General features: G+C 48.1%; 1 long non-coding RNA gene across 4 annotated transcripts; it reads right to left on the reverse strand.

Annotated features, from left to right (window-relative positions):
- Positions 1 to 2,650: 2,650 nt before the first annotated feature.
- Positions 2,651 to 12,709, reverse strand: LOC144163160 (uncharacterized). 4 transcript variants are annotated; one of them, XR_013320855.1, is made up of 6 exons: positions 12,671 to 12,709; positions 4,443 to 4,526; positions 3,616 to 3,679; positions 3,380 to 3,514; positions 3,155 to 3,250; positions 2,651 to 2,731 (listed from the first exon to the last, which is right to left on the reverse strand). It is a non-coding gene; the product is annotated as an uncharacterized LOC144163160 (long non-coding RNA). The 4 variants fall into 4 exon arrangements; XR_013320851.1 differs by lacking the exon at positions 3,616 to 3,679; XR_013320850.1 differs by lacking the exon at positions 12,671 to 12,709 and having other exon boundaries at positions 4,443 to 4,579.
- Positions 12,710 to 18,344: the final 5,635 nt, after the last annotated feature.

An 18,344-nucleotide genomic window follows, 5' to 3' on the forward strand; every position in this document is an offset into this window, starting at 1 on the left:
GTTTCGCAGAGAAAAATATAAGGCAAACATCTACAAAGCATGTGTATGACGTCACTGTGACTAGGTGACGTCATATTAAAAGACAATAAACTCAGGCTAAAAATAAATCTTGATATTGTAATATTAGTGTGTCACTGCCAAAAATATATGCAATACTATTGAAGTAATTGCAGTGCAATGCATTTACGCAATTTTTTTTTTGTTGATGTACGTCACTTCCGTGGGGCGCAGCAGCCAGTTCGTGGGGAATCGGCTCGGAAGCCCCGGGTTGCAGCAGACGCAGCCAGGAAGAAATACTTGAGGTCAATGTGCTTGCTTCGCTCCGAAGTCACTTGGTTTTTAGCGAGAGAAATAGCGCCCTGATTGTCCACCTTCAATATTTTCGGTTCTTGCGCAAATTCGCTTGCGGAAAGTTCCCCCAAGAATTGTTGAAGCCAGAGCGCTTCTTTTGTGGCTTGGCACATGGCCACGTATTCAGCTTCAACAGTTGACAATGCAGTGCATCGCTGTTTTCTGCTGCTCCAGGAAATAGCAGCACCAGCCAACGTAAACACCCGCTGAATGACTTCCGATCGGTTCGGTCGCTGGCCCAATCTGCGTCACAAAAGGCTTGTACGCAAGTTCCAGCTTTCCTGAAAACAAGCGCATAACTCTTCGTCCCCTTTATGTAGCGAAGAATGTGCTTTATGCCACTCCAGTGTTCTTCTGTTGGGTGCTCGCTGAACTGACTCATGTATGCAGTGGCAAAAGCGATGTCCGCCCGTGTGCCTCCACCAAGGTAAAGCACCGACTGCTTGTCTGTACCTAAACTTTAGGTCTCCTCTCGGCGGGTTCCTGCTGTCTCCTGTTTCGTATTTGCTTCCAGGATGTAATGGAGATGACGCCGGTCTTGCATCTGTCATGCCAAACGTCTCCAAAATATCCTCTGCATAAGCCGTCTGATCAAGAGACAACTTCCCACTTTCTTCTTTCTTCAGTCGCATGGAAAGTATGTGACTAGCCTCTCCCAGATCATTGGCGTCAAATTTTCGACCCAACCGGCTTTTGAAATCAGCGATTTCTGTCTCGTCTTTTGCGATGATGAGGAGGTCATCAACGTAGACTCCCACGATGAGCTCCTTTCCTTGGCTGACATAAACACAGGGATCGGCTTTGGATCTTGTCATCCCTTCCGACTTCAGGAGACTGTCCAAAGTGAGATTCCACTCTCTCCCTGACTGTCTTAGCCCATATAAACTCTTCTTCAAAAGGCAGACCTTGCCATCTTCACGGGCTCTTGAAGATTGTGGCTGTTCCATGTAGACGGCCTCTTTCAAAGTTCCGTTCAGATATGCCTGGTGGATTTTCCACTCCCTTTCGACGGCTATCGCCAGCAGCGTTCTGATGGACTTGAGCTTCACTACAGGAGAGAAGGTTTCTTTGAAATCAATTCCCTCCACTTGAGAGTATCCACATGCTACCAAGCGTGCCTTGTACCGCTCCAAGTCACCATTGGCGTCATACTTCTTACGGAATACCCACTTGCATTTCACGACTTGTCTTCCCTTTGGTCGTGGCACAAGCTCCCATGTTTCTGATGCCTTCAGGCTGTCCAGTTCGCTCTTCATGGCTGCTTTCCACTCTTCCTTGTCTGGAGCAGCCAAAGCTTCCTGAAGCGTCTCTGGGTCTTTCAAGCTGTGCCTGGCTACACAGCACCCGGGGCATTCTCTTGAACGTATTTCTTTGTTTGCAAGTCTCTCAGAGCGTCTCGGTGCCAGAGTACTGTCATCTGTGGCGTTGGACGGCTGTTGCATAGCTTGCTCGTTTTCGTCTGATGAAACGGCTGCACGGTCGTCTCGGTCATCGCTATCGCTATGGTCAGCACTATCAGCGTCCTGTGTGTCATCTGAGCTTGCTTCAACTTGAAACATTACTGGTACATCAGTGCTGTCGCAAACCTTAGGGCCGGTGGTCGCAGCTTCCCAAGTAGCACCAAAACATTAGAAGAACGTATTTTTTTTTGTTTGGTGCTAACGTTAGAGCAATGTTCTTAATGTCATTTTTTTGAAATGTTTAACTAATGTTATCAAAAACGTTACAGTAATGTTTTGTCAAACATTATTTAAACGTCCACAAAACATTTTTACAACATATTATTAATGTTCGTGTTACATTTCCCTAACGTTGCAGCGAACAAGCTAATAACGTTCAAAAAACGTTTAAAAACAATGTAAAACGTTACATCACATTTCGCCAAACGTTATGCGAACAGTAAGAAAGCATTTCTACAACACATAAATACTTTTGGAGTTACGTTTACCTAACGTTGCAGAAGCACCCTACAAAAACATTCTAAGAACAACTAAAAAACGTTACAGTAACGTTTCATCAAACATTATTGGAACTGTGAGGAAGCATTTCGACAACATAGTAAATATGTTGGATTTACATTTACTTAACGTTGCAGAAAACACGCTTGAAACAATCTTTTAACGTTGCAAAACCTTTTCAGAATGTGGACCAGGAACGTTACAGTGACGTTTTGCCAAACGTGTGGAATGTGTATCGTGGAGCATTGTTTCTGTTATCCACGTTTGCCGGTTACGATATATTTTAAAGCATTTTCAAAATAACAAAGCAAAGTGAAATTTCAAATAATTTTTTTTTTTGCATGGTTACAACATTTTTTTTATTTACACTCCATTGCTGCTGCTGTGCAGGAGAGGAGGCTCCATCCAGGGGCTGGCTGCGTCTGTGTGGAAAAAGCAAACAATTCCTACTTCAGTACGCTGCGGCAGTAGGCGGTTTTTGCGCGAAAAAGTAGTCGCCGCCTAAGGATTTGTTTAGTTAACAAGCGCACACACGTACACACACGCACATGCACACACGCACGCACTAAAAGGAGAGTAACTGAACAAGCAGCTACGCAGCAACTCGTGCTAACCATATGACCAGAAAAAAACAAGCGCACAAAATTTTGGGTCACCTGACTCCCAACTTGAATCTCCCGAGTCAGTAACCTATACAGGTTAGTGACTGTTCGTCAAAGTCGCTCGCTAGCGGAGTGTTATGTCTTCTGCATGGTTCATGTATTTTTATTAGGCAGAGATTAGAATGAAAATTATTTAAATATAAATGCACAATTAAATTTTGAGAATATTAGTTTATTGCTTACCTTGTGGGTTCCTGTAAGCCCAATATTCGCAAAGTGGATCCAGTCACCAATGATGTGGCCCGCTATCGACTGTGACCTGCGTCACACCAGCAGCAGCTGGAAAGCATAGGGCGCGACTAGTTATGGGCTGCATAGCAGTTCATAAATTGAACTACTAAAAAAATCAAAATACGCTCTCAGAAATTTTCTACACTCACCAAATACTACTCGGGAACGGATACTAACCTCTCGGACCTTTTTCTTCTTTTCTTCCTGTCCAACTGTATATAGATGACCGCTACCTCAATCGAAACAACCCATCTGAAAATTCGCTTGGTTGTAGAAGCGACGTTTGCTCCTCCAGTCCGGCAGATCTTTCACCTAAAAAAGAACACAAAGTGCTACAGAGGTATTACAGATGGTTCACACAAAAGAACACACCCATTAAACACGAATGTGTATAATGGTCCAAGTTTGCTTACGTAATAAAGGGAACCAAAGTGGGAACTCATAAACGCACAACTTCGATCCTAGTCTTTCTCAGCACTGAAAAGAGTTGTGTGACATGTTTAATACATGCTTGGAACAGGCTAGGGGAAGAAAGGAGGAAGAATTTGAGCATTTTACAACAACCCGGGCATTCTTCTTTTTTTTTTTTTTTTTGCACGAATGCAGGAAGGTTCCGTTTTTCAGTCTAAGCCATGCGTATCATTGCAGCCGCTAAATTTGTTAGCGTTCACTTTAACTATGGTTTTTGTTTTTTCACGCTCGGCGTTGTTACCTCGTCATATGAAACGCACCCTGTTATTCATCACTGCTGAGCATTTACAGGATTTTTCAAAAGTTGGGAAGTGCGCCTGGAACCACGGCTGTAAAAGCCTTTGATTCAAGCTGTTCGAAACCGCACCACCGATGAACAGTACTAGAACTAGCCTTTTTGCTCGAAGCTTGTCGGTTTTATTTCGGCGAACGACGGCTGTGCATGATCAATGCGGCCCCAATGAAAGCGTGTTGGTTCCAAACTTCTGATAAAGTACGCGCAGTAGGCAAAATTCTGTATCCAGAGTGACCTCTTTTGGACGGAACGGCTCCCTTTAGAGGGAGTGGGTGATCGCTAGCATGACCAAGTACCTCCAACACCTCTTAACCCCAATTCCCCCCTTCGGATCTTTATCGGCTTAGTTTAAAGTGGCACCTGCCCTGGTCATTCCAGCTCCTGTTGTGCTGTGCGTTATCGATTGAATTCGCTTTTCCATTTTGATTCGCTAAACCCGCTAGCCATTTACACAATTGAGCAATATTTACTTACCAGTTTCTATGGTCTCGGGATTGGCACTCATCGTCGATGAACTCCGCGGCTTTCCCGGTTTGAGGGTATCTTGAAAACCATAGCCTGCAATGAAAGTGACTTCGACTCTTTACCAGCTGCTATTTACCAGCCTTTTGGTGTGCATTTCTCATAACTCAAGAACGCGCTATGCTGCTTAATGCATTTCAAAAATGTAAGTCGCAAACGAACGCATGTACTCGAACAGCGCACTTTTTCCCACCCTCTGTGACACCTTCAGCCCTCAAAGTTCCCCTTTCTAACAAAATTGGCTATATAGTCACGCAGGTTGTCTGGTTGCTTACTCGCCAGCGAAGAAAGCTACGACAAAAGGCTCAGGTTTGCAGCTTTTAACAATATATCCCAGAAGTCTGACGAACTTTTTGCGATAGGTACACCGTCATACCGTCTAAGTTAACCAGCGGCAAAATAGGCTACCAAGGGGTGCATTCTGACCTGTTCGTTTGCATTTGTATCGACTACATTCCGAAGTAGCTGCACTGGCTGCACCCCCCCCCCTTTTTTTTTCACGTTAAGGAACCCCGGCGTTCCCAACATAATTATCGCATCGCCAGGCAATTAGGGGCAAACGTAATGCTTTTTTTTTTTCAAAATTTCGCACAGCGAACTAACGTGACACGCACATTATTTTGTTTCGCGTGCCCAAGCCGCTACCTCACTTGCCCGGCTGAAGTGAAGATCATTCGAGTGTGGGCGAGGTTAGTTATCCGAATTCACTTTGCTTTGCACAAAGCGCGCAAAAATCGTTTCCATGCAACGAACAAAAATCGTTTCCATGCAACGTACCCGTAACATCGATTCTTCCATCAATACTGCCTACTATATAGTTCACCAAACATATAAGGCCCGTTCACACTTGCGACGATGAGACGCGATTTCGGAAGCTTTTGCCGTCCGGCGATCCGTTTTGTCGTTCGGTCTCGGCCAATTTGTCACCGCGACAGAAATCGCGTTGTTCGTCGCAAGTGTGCACGGGCCTATAAGCAAGAAAATACTCACGAGTTGCTCCTGCACACCTTCCTTGTATACATTGCCCAAACGCCGCCTCTGGCGCTTCGTTTTGAATATCCAGCGATAAACGGGTCTCGGTTGGACAGACCACGGAGAAAGATATAACACCATCGAACAGGCTTGCGCATATAGGCTCCGTGCAGTCAAGTTTGATGATGATGATGATGATGATTAGTGGCTTTCCCTTTGAATCGGGGCGTCGGTTGTCAGCAACCGACTTGCCGGTTTTATTACGTTTACTTGCCCTACTCCCAGCTAACCTATAGATTTGCTTCCTCCCTCCCATCTCTCCCTCTTTTCTGTTTTAAAGTCATCGCCCCCACCCTCCTTTTTTCTCCCCTCGCTGTTCTAAATTCTCGTCCGCATGATTACGCCGCCTTCGTACCCATCCCTTCCCTACTTTTCCTCCACCACCACTCCAGTCGCCTCTTCGTCACCTCTATGGCCTTGAAGTTGAGGTTCCCCCTCGCCCCAAATCCCAAAGCATCCGCCAGCGTCGTTTCCCCCTCACCCCGCGGTGGCCGTATCTCTGTGCAAATCCTGACAATATGGTCTATAGTTTCCCGATCACTGCCGCAACATGCACACGTTTCATCCTGCTGCCTGTAGCTACCCGTGTATGCCCGGGTTCTCAGGCACCCTGCCCGTGCCTCGAAGAGCAACGCACTGCCTCTCGTATTGCCATAGAATCCCTCCTTCTTAATTTCCCGTTTCTCTGCCCTATAAGTCTCCAGGGTTTTTTTCGCTTCCATTCTCTCTGCCCACTTCGTCGTCTCTGCTGCCTTTACCTGCTTTTTAACTGTTGTGTAAACCCCGCTGTCCCCTACCGACTTTCCGTACCGCTTAGTCAGCTGTCTGGTCCTCCGTCTCCACCGCGTGTCCACGCTCCTCAAATACAGGTACTTAAACACCCTCGCGGCCCATTTTTCGTCCTCCATATCACGAAGTCGCTCCTCAAACTTTATCTTGCTCTGCGCCTCCCTCGCCTCGAAAGACGACCAACCCATATCCCCTTGTACCGCTTCATTTGTAGTTTTACTGTGGGCCCCTAGGGCCAATCTGCCTACCGCCCTCTGATTTACTTCCAGGCCCGCTTGGGTCTCTGACTTCATGCACAGAACCGAATTAGCGAAAGTTAATCCTGGTACCATGACCCCTTTCCAGACTCCCCTTACCACCTCGTATTTGCTGTATCCCCAGAGGGCTCTATGCTTCATTATAGCCGCGTTCCGTCTTCCTTTCGTCTTAAGGTGAGCCTCATGCACCTGCGTGTAATCTTCGCTGTTGTTCAGCCATACTCCTAAATATTTATACTCTTTCACCAATTGGTATTTCTACTTGCTGCACTGATACTGTTTTGTGCTCCTCGCCGTCATTAAAGACCATGATCCCCGATTTTTCTCTGCTAAAGGATAGCCCTTGGTGCGTCGCTTCTTCACCGCATATATCATCAAGCCCTGCATACTTATCTGGTTGTCCGCCATCAACAGTATGTCGTCTGCATACATTAGTCCCGGAACCCGTTGTTCCACCACCTGCCCGTTTTTCATGTAGGATAAGTCGAACCCCATCGTGCTGACTTCTAGCTTCCTTTCTAACCCCGTCATGTAGATCATGAACAGCAGCGGAGAGAGAGGACATCCTTGTTTCAGACCCTTGTAGGTGTATACAGGCCTATTGTATGTTACCCCCTCCCACACTATTTGCACTTGGTTCTCCCGGTATAGCTCCCTGAGTAAGCTAATGAATTCTGCCCCAACTCCCTCGTCCTCCAGGATACTCCAAAGCCGCTCTCTGTCTACATTATCATACGCCGCTTTAATGTCCAGAAAGGCTAACCACAAAGGTCGGTTTTGCATCTTCGCCACCTCTATGCATTGGCTTACCACGAATAAGTTGTCGTCTAGTCTTCTGTCCTTTCGAAACCCATTTTGAAGCTCCCCTAATATCCTATTTTCTTCCACCCACTGCTCTAGTTCGAACTTCACTGCCTGCATTGCTAACCTGTACAGCACTGACGTGACGGTTACTGGCCTATACGAGCTTGGGTTTGTCCTGACTCCTTTGCCCTTGTACACTAAGTTCATCCTGCTCATTTGCCACGCGGCCGGTATTGCCTTTTCTTCTATCCTTGTTCTGATGGCTTGCAGTAGCTTTCCCTTGCTCTTCGGTCCTAACTGGTTAATCAACTCCATCGGTATCCCATCCGTGCCTGCTGCGGTGTTCTTGGGGACCTTTTCCTCTGCTCTTTTCCATTTCAGCTTGTCCCCATCTATCTCCAAACATTTCGGCCTACCCGCCGCGACATCTCTGTGTCGCTGCGGGGCCTCTTCATCCACCTTACCGAACTTCTCCGTGATGATTTTGTGCAGGTATGCTAATGCTTCCTCTCCCTTGAGCATCTGCCCCTGCTCGTTTTCTATAGTACCACCTTCTGTGGAACTCGTACGTTTCCCTAATGCCGGCACATGGTTCCAAAACCTTTTCGGCGCGTCTCTACCCCTTCCTCGTATTTGCGCTACCCATCGCTCGCTGTCCCCCTTTATTTTCGCCTGCACTAATTGCTGCACTTCCTGTTTCATTTGCTTATACTGCTCCCATTTTAGGTCCACCTCCTCCTGATGTCTCCCCATCCTCTTGGCCTGCCTGTGCTCTCTAGACGCCTGTTTACGCCTCTCTATCGCCGCCTTTATTTCTTTGTTCCACCAGCTTTTGGGTGTTTTTTTCTCTCTCCATCGATTGGCCCCCTCTGCCTTGACTATTTTTTCCTGCATAGTCTTGATGAGCCTGTCATATTCCCACTCTTCTCCAGGATTTCTTTCTATGTCAGCATCTATGCTTTTGGCTATATCCGCAATTTGTTTGCTGTTTAACTTTGTGCGCTGCCCCGGTCGACCCGTTTTTTCGCCCCCCAGTTTCCCAAAACTCAGGTTTATGCGCTTGTGGTCACTGCCCAGACTGTGGCCCCCTTCCTCATCTATGGTCATGCCATCCAACCATTCATAAAGTCCCTCTGAAATAAGGCAGTAGTCAATACTCGACTGTCTCCTACCACACTCCCACGTTATTTGACCCTCGCATTTTTGTTGCCTATTTACTACGATCAGCTTCTGGTACTCACACATATCTAGCATTAGATTTCCGTTGAAGTCGGTGTACCCGTCTAGATCTTCAATGTGGGCGTTCATGTCCCCTACCAATAGTACCTCCCCGGAACGTTTCAAATCTTCGATGTCCTTTTTTAGACACGCCACCAGTTTTTCGTTTTGTTCTTTGCTATCCTTACCCGTCCACAGGTAAGACACCCCTAAAGCCATCTCCCTACCCTCCACTATCCCTTTCATCCACACATGTTCTTTACAGTCTTCTTTCACTCTCTTCCAATTAGTCCCCTGCCGTACCAGCATACCTACTCCTCCGCCTTTTCTCAATCCCGCCGTCCTGTTACAACCTTCCCATACATACTCTCCGATTACCGGAGGTTCCTCCAAGTCCCGTAGGTGCGTCTCGGTCACAGCGTATACCTGGATCTCTTCCTCTTCTAGCTGCTTAGTAATCTCCATCCACTTCTCTCTTTTCCTGCCACCCTGCATGTTTATATACGCGATATTAAGTTTCCCCCCTCTCTTCTTTACACGCCGTCGTCGCCCCTTTCGTTTGCCTGCACCGATCTGCCCCGACCCCGCTATCTCCCTTTGCTCCTTGCATTTGTCTACGCCATCTTCGCAAAGGCCTGTGGGCCCCCTAAAAAAGCCACAGTTCGCGCCGCGTGTCGTCTTCCGATGGCTGCTCCCACCTGCCCGTTGAAATGCACTCCGTCACGCTGGAACGCCCTTTTCCGGCCCATCCATCGGACATCCCTGTTGATGTCTACGACCGCGAAACTCAGCTCCTTGCCCAGCTCCCGTATGTCTCGGTTTACCGCTACAACTTCCCTTTCCACATGTATCCCTCTCCCAATTATCTCCGGTACTGTGCTCACGACGACCTGCACATGTGGGCACAGCTCCCGAAGTTCCTTCACCCCCTTTTCTAGCTGCTTGCGCACTCCCGCGCCCCTTCCCTGCAGAACGTCATTGGTTCCTCCTGCGACAATCACTAGGTTCTGCCCCTGCATATTTTCCCACATTTTATCCTTTGCCTTTTCTAACACTACCCTGACCGTCTACCCCGGGAACACGCCAACCTGCACTCTCTCGTCCTCCCTCACCCGGCCTCTAATCTCCATTTCTGAGTACCGCATGTTGGAGTCCCCCGCCACGATCACCATGCGCCTTTCTTCCTTTTCCTGGCTGCCCACCGGCGCGGCCACCTGCTCCCGCACCGGCTGAGTCAGCGCCAGTCCGGGATCGTCTTCCGGCGTGGCGTCTTTGTCCTCCTCCTCCTTTCCCTTCCCGGGGTCAAGCACTGCCGACACATCTGCCTTGTGACCTGCTTCATCGTTTGTTGGGATGTCACCCTTCGTCGCCATTTTGACCTCCATTTGCGCCAACCTCGCTTCGAGTGCCTTCCTCTGCTCTTTTTCATCCTTCAACTCCTCCTGTAGCTCGCCTACCTGAACTCTGAGCTGCTCCTTTTCTTCCTCGAGCCGGTCGAGGCGCGACGCTAGCACACACACTCTGCACATGAATTCCTGCCCTTCCGCGTCCTCGACCGACTCGAATCTCGTCTCCTCGAGCGGGTATTCGTGCTCGCACCCCGTGCACATCACACCCGGCTTCTTCCTCTGAGGCACGGTACGGCCCGTCCAAGGCGTGCCCAACTCTGGCTTACTTCGCTGCCGCGTTCTCGCGCGCTCCCTTCCAATCTAAAAGTAAGCCGCAACGTGCGATTGTTTCCTACAGCATCAATTCTTCTTTCACGAATTACCAACGCTTACAAACCGCCACGTGCAACCACCGCGCGACACCTCTGATTCGGTGACTTCCCTACGCTAACAACTACCGCCCCTTTCAACTAACCTACATCTCTCTCTAAAACATGGTCACTCTAAAAAAGGAGTAATAAATTTGAAACACTTATCCGTTTTCGTCGTCGATGCCTCCGCCGCGCTCTGTACGTCCGCACACCTCGACAGCTCGAACAAGTTTGCCGAGCGAGCGCAGCGCCATCTACCGCGCCTCCGCGCAACACTGGGTAGGCCGAGCCTCACCGTCCTGGCCAGCCGCCTGCTTTACACACTGTGCCCGCGCCCTTGCAAAGGCGTCTATCAAGTGGTTAGGTGCGCTATAAGTGGCTTAAGTTTGTGGGATACGCTGCAATGGCGACAGGATGGAGTGTTATCGACTGAGAGGCGTTAAAAGAAACAAAGCCCAGAAGGAAAGCTACCGCCTTCGCTGCCCTGAATCGTCCGAGTTGGGAAGGCTGGTCACAGCCTCACAGGCGGCACATGTCTCCGTGAATTTTTTAGAAAATACAACGGCGATGACTACCAAGCGGATTACATGCTGCTGTCAAAGTAAAGTATATCGGTTTGCCAGCTGTTAATAGTCGTAAGCTTACAATAAATTGGTTGGTTTCTCTGCATCGTGCATGCGTCTTCCGCGGCGTTTATAATGAAAATTCATGCGGCACGTAACACTCAGCCGTATTTTAATTGTAAGAGAACTAATTGATGGCTGCAACATCTCACCCCTTTTTTGGAAAAAATATGATTGTTTTTAAACAAAGTAGCGCCATTTGTTTGAAAATAAGCTGTCAAAAAGTCGAAATACCTACGTCAGTACAAGATATAAAAGCAATGCATGTGGGATTTTTGCACTGCAAATAAATGCTGTTCAATAAAACAAAGTCGTTTTAACGGGGCTCACAACAGCAACATCAGAGAACAATAAAAAATAAACGGATTTTATGATTATTCTAATATTTGGAGGCCCTGCGTACCCCGTAAAAAGGAAGAGGTAGTCTTAAATCGTTCACGGGCATTTCCTGGCGGGCTTGCAGCGAAACCCGTGTACGTTGTGAATGTATTCACGGAAAAGGAGACGGAAGGCACAGAGGTTGAGTCTTCCTTTCGCTCATGAGGCGATACTGCTTGACCTCGTATGCAGAGCAAGAAAACGTGCTCGCTCGGGCCTGATAAGGTGTCGGCACCCTTCGCCAGACAGTTTCGGGCCCTTTTCCTCCTACTACCCCCCCCCCCCCCTTCCCCTCAAAGCCTCATCGCATCGCATCGCTCCGTGATATCGGGGTGGGACGAACTGGCACCAGCGGAAACGAACTGTCAGGGGCGAGGAGCAGGACGCATTCTGGGAATGTTTGGCGATAATTCAAGCCATGAAATTGAAAATCGTCGTCAGGTTCGTTTCCCTGCCACAGCGGCCGCTTTTCCGATAAAGGCGAAAAGCGAAAACGCCCGTGTGTTCGAGATTCGGAAACGTGAAAGATCCCCAGGTAGTCAAAATTAATCCCGATCCCTCCACTACGGCGCGCCTCATAGCCTGTCTGGCGTCGGCGGGTTGAACCGCACAATAAATCAATCGAAAATCACCGTCAGTTCGTTCGCAGTTCTGGATGCTTCGCACCCGCCTGATACACATTGGAGCCCGCGTATTTAAGGTAATTATACTTGCTTTGAAGTCAATGCTCTAGCACGTAGCGCAGCGTACAGACCGCACTACACCCAAACAATCGATCCTGTGAGACGGAGCACCGTACTCGCAAAACCACGGTGGTCCGATTTCAAGAATACAAACAAAACGGCTTCTCTCCAATGCTGTGAACCGCTAATAAATTTGTGCTTTCTAGCTGAAACACAAATTCACTGGAAAAAAACAATGTGGAAACGTGAAAACTTGCGCACGAAATGCTCCACCTGGTTCTGGCTAAAACAATGTGGAAACGTGAAAACTTGCGCACGAAATGCTCCACCTGGTTCTGGCTATGCTGGGAAGTCAATATCGCTTGACCCCTTCCTCCGTACGCGTAGTCAACAGTTCAGTCCTTCAGTTTATTCCTAGCCCGGTGCGGTAGAATTACTGCCGTATGCTTTAGTTAATATAAAAGTTAAAAATTGCGTATTCTATATTTCATCCGGTGCCGCCAATCAGGGGCGCAACAGAAACACGAGCACGCTGGGGAGCGGCGGCCGACTCAGTATTTTTCTTTCTCCCCGATGGCGGCGCTGGGTGTCGCGGCTCAGTGTCGCCCTCTGTTCACTGCACGGCGCCTATACTTACGTCTACAACTGCAGTGTTCCAGGTAAACGATCCGGTGTAACTAGCGTCATTAGTGACGCTAGGTGTAACGACTGGAGTTGGGTGCGCACGGGGTCCACTCGGCAGTGGTGAGAAAAGACCCCTTGAGCCCTTGCCCTTTTTTCTTTCCCTCTCATATGGGGCGAGAAGGCAGTGGATCTCCAAGCAACTTTCCGCAGCCGCTGTCTGTGGCTGAAACATGTCTGAATGAACAAAAAGCCGTGGGGGGATGCTACACAAAGGAACGTCGCACAATGCGACGGGACACTTCTCCACCCGCCCTTGGGGACAGCGCCGAGAAGTTCGCCTTTTACATCGCAAAGTGAAGACAGCCTTACCTGCTCGTCTCAACCAAAGCCGGTCGTGGTCTCAACAAACAGAATGAAGAGGACTCGCGAACAAGATTGACTTTGAACGAGACTTATCGTGATGCCCGGATCAAGGAACGCTTCATAACCAAACATGAAATACGAGTGGTGTAGGGAGAAAATTTGTAAAAAACAGCAGTAGCATTTTTTTTAGTAAACTAGAACTTAAACGTTTTGATTCACTAGTCAGAAATATCATGCTTCGATGAAAAAAGAATTGTGGGCAACTTAACCAGTCCGGCTGGTGCGTACGGAGTAACTGTGTGGTCACATAAGATAACTACAAAAAAAGGTTTTTTTTTTTTCGTACGTGTATGCTTTAAACAAGCGAGTTACCCCTGCAGCCTTGAGCACTATTAGCGAACACGATTACGTAATTTCTCGCCTGATCGCCGATAAAGCATGCCTTCGCCAGGAATGCCTTCGCACATGGAGTCCATCTCCCCCCCCCCCCCCCCCACCCCCTTCCTCCTCCCCCGTTAAACGGCTCCGAAAATTACATAGTCTCACGACTAGAAATAATAGGATATCATTTCACAGTAAATCACGGAATATTACGCAAATTACGGGATATTACGGCTAGAAACTGCTCTTTCTAATGTTTTCTAAAATGTTTTCTGAGTGAATCTATAGAGCAATCTCTCCCCTGCCCAAAGAACCACAACTTAATAGGAAATAAGCCGCAACGAGTAAAATAAATCTGCTTTATAATAGGTGTTGCTTGAAGTGTGTTAAAGAAAAACCAAACAATGGACACAAATCGTAAGATAAACTTTTGAAACGCGGCATTAATATAATAAAAAAATTCAGTAAGTGCAGTAAATAGTCATTCACGACATATGATTTACCAAAATCAAAATACAACAATACGTTCAAAGCAAATAAGGCATACAAGAACCAGACCGAAGTAGGTGGCTAGTACCAACAAATATATTTTACATGACCTGCTTGAGACAGCTAGCGCACCGCTGGCGTTGTCTTATTACTGCTGTTTCCAGAAAACTGCACGTGCACTGCTTGCGTACTCAAACGCTTCGTCGTCGTTTTCTACCGTCGTTGTCTTCTTCCATCGTGGCACGTTAGGAGCACACTACGAGTAACCATATATGTTCTTCAAAATGTTTTCGCATCGAAATGCCTTTGAACCGAGAAGTCCGTGCATCGGAAAGCCCGTGCGCCGAAACGTGCTTCACCGAAATGTCCCAGACCCCGTCATATCAGTAACAGGGAGACACTGCGATCGGATGATTCGTTTCAAATAGAGCGACTATTTAGTGGCTCTAGTTTCAAATTAGCTCGATGGCATAGGCGCCAACAAAGTGGGCGCTGAAAGGCTCGATCCCCCCCCCCCTCTTGCCTCCTCCTCCCATTTTTCGAGGGCTTCGTGTCCTTACGCCGCACACGATGATGGGAAAAATATGGGTACGCAGCTTTTCAACAACAAACGCAACTCAAGGTGTTAAACGAAGTTCGCGTAATTGGAGGCTAAATATTGCGCTTCGGCTGATTATAAGGACTCGAATACTTCCTAATCGTCTTGCCCTTGCCTGTGAGAAGAATTCGGGCTTTGAGTTAGCACAATGTCTGCAAGGCACAAAATGGGAAAAAAGGAGTCATTTTGAACCAGGATGTAACTAACTTCCATGTGACGAATTCCTGGATTTAACAAAGTTTTTCAAATCCCCATTGCCAGCCTCATTGAAAACGATGCGTTTTCGACCTGACGTCTATATAACGAAGGCATGGCAACAGTTACACCTTCATGTAACGAAGTCGATACGCTGATGAGCCATCGTTTTTTGCACTTTTTCTGAAAAATTGGCTGGAGATATGCACTAATTTAGCGAACATTGCCCGCGCTGCAAACTACCGTGTGTTTCCAATGTGAGTGTGGTGTCGCTTAGGTGCTAGGCCCAACTGTCGGTGAGTATATTCGCGCGTCTCCACTGATTTCTGAGGTCTAGGTTCGTTGGTGATGAGTTCTGCTACTAGAAAACGAAAAGATTTGTCTTTTCAAGACAAGCTCGCAATTTCAGGTGCCGTCTCCGCAGGCAAGTAGGATCAACGTTGTCGTTCGGTACAGCATCCCAGCTAGCACCTTCTCAAAAAGTTTGAGTGCACAATTAAATAGCATCAAGTTCGTGAAAAGGCGCCCTTTCAGCACACGTTTGCTCCTTGAAACTGGTTGAAGCAGCGAAGAGTGTCAAAAGGCAAAATTGATACTTACGTTACGCTTGCGAATACAGGGGTATAAGTGACCTTGATGCTTTTGACTGCCGTGTACTGAAAAACTTCGTGGAAAAGCAGAAGCCGCAAATAGAGCATTTTTTCACTCCGAAATAAATTCTTGAAGGGAGAGTTCACTATCCCTGATGTCAAGTATTCTGATTTAGTTTCTGCTTCATTTACGGGTGCCTTAAATCGAAACTTGCATATAATGAAAACCTGCATGTAACGAAAATTTTGAATTTTTATCAACTTCTTTACATACAGGTTTAACTGTACGCGTAACTCTATATTTCGACGTGGTGCGTGCTTTTACACGGCGGATAAACCTAGCCTTGCATCAAAATTGACGAATTGATTACGTCTGCCGCAAAGAGAAGTTTTCAAAGTTTCAATTTCGTCGCCTAAATATTTTTATGAAGTTTCATCAAAGGTAATACAGTTGTAAAACATTATAGCTTTTGCAGTGAATTAACAACACCGCAGCAGCAGCCATCAAAATATTTAGGCAGCAATCGTGCCGCCAGCGCAGCGCTATGGGGAGGAATTAGAGCGACAGCGGAGTGCAGTTTATATACGTAGATGTTAAAAGTTGAAATCCACTCTAGAAATAGAAATCCACTCTAGAATGCGGCTACAAAGGAAGGCTGTACAGCTTGGTTAGATACTTCGCAAGGGTCCCGGTGCTTGATTTCACCTTGGGTCCACCGCCCATCGACATCATGAAGTCGATTTCCCGACTAAACTTATAACCAGGAGGCTAGCCGTTTGTAGCGCGAGCGTGAGCGTAGGGTATCATCGATTGTGAGCACTTATACGCGCTCGTATAGGCTCAAGGCAGGAGCATGGATATATGGTTAGCAACCGCCACCAAAATGTTACAGAGAGGAAGACGTGAAACAAAGATGTATTTACAAGGCGTATTTACACCCAGGGCCGTACCCAGAAATTTTTTTCGGGGGGGGGGGGGGTTATGAATTTTGGGAAGGGGGTAGTTTTGCTGAAAGCAACAGTAAGTATTGTTTACGTGCTGCCTGGAAAAGATTTCGGGAGGGGTTCGAACCCCACACCCCCCCCTCTGGGTACGGCCCTGTTTACACCCGCCTTGGTGGCTCAGTGGCTAAGGCGTTGTGCTGCAGGGCACGAGGACGCTGGTTCGATTCCCGGCCGCTGCGGCCGCTTTTCCGATGGAGGCAAAAAGCAAAAACGGCCGTGCGTACGAGATTTAGGCGCACGTTACAGATCCCCAAGTGGTCAAAATTAATCCGGAGCCCTCCACTACGGCGCGCCTCATCGCCTGCGTTGCATCGGCGCGTTAAACCCTACAACCCATGAACCAACAAGGCGTATTTACATAACAGAAGGCTCTTCGGCGCACGATAAAGATCCCCAGGTGGTCAAAATTAATCCGGAGCCCTCCACTCCGGCGCGCCTCATCGCCTGCGTTGCGTCGGCGCGTTAAACCCCACAATCAATCAATCACATAACAGAAGGCTCCGCGCAGCTTCGGCTTCTTCCTTTTCAATACATGTACACCTCAGAGTCGATCTGAGCGCGCCCAGCGTCTTGTTTTGGCTACAATTTAGCACACATGCGAGCAGGCTAGGCACTGGCGTCGTGTCTCCTTCCTCTGTGGCTGATGCACCATAACAATGCTGTTGTACTTTATATGGCTAATGCGAAACAAAATAACGCGAAACTGCGGTGTCGCAGTCTCGCGTTGCATGCGCAGGGCAACTCTGGCTTTCACTGTAGGCGTGAGTTCGTTACAGATCTACCAAATCATCCAATGGGTGTTAATTCGATCGCTGCATTGATAAGAAGCAGCTCTCGCATTTTTGTTTTGTGCTTCAATGACGCAGAATTGGCGGTGCAAACGTGACAGGAATGTAAAAATTACACATAACACTGTCAATTCCTATTCATTTTTTTCTATTCCTTTTCATTCCTAGTCATTCATTCATTATTTCATTCATTAATTCATTCATCCTAGTCATTCATTCCTAATCATTCCTAGTCAATTCCTAAAATAAATTTAACTTCATGATGCTTACTGAAAATAGTTAAAAGCGTGCTTTCGTGTATATTTGAAGTAACCTGCATTTGACTTGCAAATCGTTGTTTCCCGGCAACAAGTGAATTTCTCGATGACGCAAAACACCTTCTGCTGCTCTGTGCTGTCGCTCTTTCTTGCGCTCGGTGCAGATGACAGAAAAGAAAAATACCAGGCAGCCTCACGCCGGAATACAAGACACAAGAACAGGCTTTTGACGCACTTCCCCTGCAGGTCTTGAGAGGGGGAGCAAGCGCGCACCCGCATGATACACGCCTTGCAAAACGAGGGGAGCGGCGGTGGGCAACGATAGCTCCATTCGATTCAGACGCGATTCCCTGCAACGCCTGCAACGCTGCACGGTGCGCTGCACCAAAGCGCTCGATTCGCCGCTGCAGGAATGGTGCCGTGTACCGCGTCGCTCGATTGCTCATGGTGCAGCAGCGTTGCCGCCGCGGTGCAGAGAACCGCTGCACCTGCTACGGAGGAGGTGCAACGATTCGGTGCCGTGAGCGTTGGGGCGTTGCGGGTTGGCAGGCGGCTACCGGCAGTTGCGGCGACCGCGTGAAAATGTCCGTCGAGCTCGAAGATACGCGGGACGAACTTAGCGTCGCCGCTGATGCATACGACGCAACCCAGATGGCCGTAAACATCCAGTTGTAGAGGACGACAGGCGAGGATGATTAGCAGACGACTATGCCTGCACCTCGCTCGATTGTAAACACGCAGGGGCGCGCGCTGCTGACGGTGCAGCCGTGATGCACGACACCGCGGAACCACGCTGCTGCACTGCACCGGGCACCGGCACCACAGAACTTTCTCTGCAACGTTGCCGTGCACCCCTTCTGAATCGAATGGAACTAATAGGACTGGTCATAAATGGGACCGGTTGTTGACGGAGCTATTCCTCTGAGGGAACAAAAGGCAACTGAGGGGAAAGTCGCCTTGCCTGAGAAATGTTTCGCGCAGACTCGCAGCGGCCAAAACCACAACTGATGACACGATTGGC

The sequence above is a fragment of the Haemaphysalis longicornis genome, unplaced genomic scaffold (genome assembly GCF_048455015.1).
Source record: "Haemaphysalis longicornis isolate Haplotype H1 unplaced genomic scaffold, Haemaphysalis longicornis Haplotype H1 scaffold_1, whole genome shotgun sequence".
NCBI lineage: Eukaryota > Metazoa > Arthropoda > Arachnida > Ixodida > Ixodidae > Haemaphysalis > Haemaphysalis longicornis.